This window comes from Anarrhichthys ocellatus, unplaced genomic scaffold (genome assembly GCF_004355925.1).
Source record: "Anarrhichthys ocellatus isolate YVR2014 unplaced genomic scaffold, GSC_Weel_1.0 scaffold2203, whole genome shotgun sequence".
Lineage (NCBI taxonomy): Eukaryota > Metazoa > Chordata > Actinopteri > Perciformes > Anarhichadidae > Anarrhichthys > Anarrhichthys ocellatus.
The window spans coordinates 1-2,070 of NW_022282177.1; the positions used below are offsets into that span (position 1 = coordinate 1).

Here is a 2,070-nt window from a genome sequence, read left to right on the forward strand (position 1 = left end):
AACGTCTCTGTGAGGACACCCGGTTAACGTCTCTGTGAGGACACCCGCTTATCGTCTCTGTGAGGACACCCAGTTAACGTCTCTGTGAGGACACCTGAGCATCCATAGTCTTCTCTATCATGTCCATTGTCTCCTGTATTTGTAGTCTGTGGTCTGTTAGTTTCACCAGTAGTACCTTATCGTAGTAGTAATAGTAGTAGTATCATGTAATAGTAGTATTAGCAGCAGTACCATGTCGTATTAGTAGCAGTACCATGTCGTAGTAATCGCAGCAGTAGTACCTTGTCGTAGTAGTATGTCATAGTAGTATTAGCAGTAGTACCTTGTTGTAGTAGCAGTGGTAGTAGTAGTATCATGCCATAGTAGTATTAGCAGTAGTACTAGTAGTAGTACCATGTCGTAATAGTACTACCATGTCGTAGTAATAGGAGCAGTGGTACCTTGTCGTAGTAATAGTAGTATTAGCAGTAGTACCTTGTCGAAGCAGTAGTAGTAGTAGCAGCAGTAGTACCTTGTCGTAGCAGTAGTACCTTGTCGTAGCAGTAGCACCTTGTCGAAGCAGAAGTAGTATTAGCAGTAGTACCTTGTAGTAGTAGTAGTACCTTGTCGAAGCATGTAGTAGTACCTTGTCGTTGTAGCAGTAGTAGTAGTATGTATGCAATACTTCATGACTATCAAGTCATGAAAGCTAATGCTAACACTTCAAAACATAGCCGTTTACTGTTGTTTCCCCCCGTTAGCATTAGCTCTAGTGCTAATGCTAACACATCAAAACATAGCAGTTTACTGTTATTTTCCCCCGTTAGCATTAGCTCTACTGCTAATGCTAACACATCAAAACATAGCAGTTTACTGTTGTTTTCCCCCGTTAGCATTAGCTCTAGTGCTAACGTTAGCTTCCGTACCTGCTCTACTGTAGCCGGGTCCACGGACTGCAGCCGTGCCGCGTTCTCGTACTCGTCCTCGCTGTTGTTCCCGGCTCCTTCCTCCGTGTCCTGTCCGGATCCTCCTCCTCCTCCTGGTCCAGTCACTTGTCCTCCTCCGGTCAGAGCTAACCCTCCAGAGCAGGTTCCTGTCTGCCGCCGCCTCTTGCTCAGTCCGGGCCCGGAGCAACAGCTGCCTAACCCTCCTCCTCTTTCTCCTCTTTCCCCTCTTTCCCCTCTTTCACCTCTTTCTCCTCCTCCTCCTCCTCCGGCCGACACGACGAGTTCTCCTCCTCCTCCTCCTCCTCCTCCTCCGCTGCTGCTGTCCCGACCGTCTACTCCCGGTCCCACCACCGGTCCCACCACGGAGGAGCCGACGGGCGGAGGAGAGGCCTGCTGAGACCGGGAGCTCGCGTCGATGCTGATCCGCCCGGAGGACCACGGAGGAGGAGAAGCTCTCGGTCGGGCTCCGGCTCGGTGTTGATGCTGGTGAGGATCGGAGCCGCTCCGACGGTCGCTGTCGTCGGCGTGGTCCGAGACACCGACACCGGAGCTGGGCTTCTTCTTCGGGAGGATCGTCATGGTGGTGGTGGTGGTTGGTGTGTGTGTGTGTGTGTGTGTGTGTGTGTGTTCTGGTTCAAATGTTTCGGTTAACCGACCTTTTAAGGCTCTTAACGAACCGAAACCGACGATCAGGAACGACGATGACTCGGCTCCTTTTCGACGGTTTATTTAATCTTAACAAAAACAAACCGCGGCTCCTCTTCCCGTCCAGTCCACAAAACATCAACACAATCTGACGGAGGGCAGTGACGTCACTTCCTTGTTACGACGGCAGTTTTTTTTTTTTTACGTCAGGCCGTTAATCGGATCTTTATTTTTAAGTTTCTGTGTTCAACAACATTATATCAACTTTTGTTTGAATCAACTTTAATATGGACAGCTTATATAATAATAATAATATTATTATTATTGATAATTATATTGGTAATTATGACAATAATAATTATTGGTATTATCCTTAAATAACAATACAATTATCATCAATAAATATTATTATTATTATTATCAATAAATATTATCATCAATAATTAATATTATTATTGTCAATACATATTAATAATAATAATACATATATATGTATACA

The 2,070-nt window shown here is 45.7% G+C and overlaps 1 pseudogene; it reads right to left on the bottom strand.

The window, feature by feature from the left end:
* Positions 1 to 337: 337 nt before the first annotated feature.
* On the bottom strand, positions 338 to 1,729 carry LOC116378203 (OTU domain-containing protein 5-A pseudogene; annotated as a pseudogene).
* Positions 1,730 to 2,070: the final 341 nt, after the last annotated feature.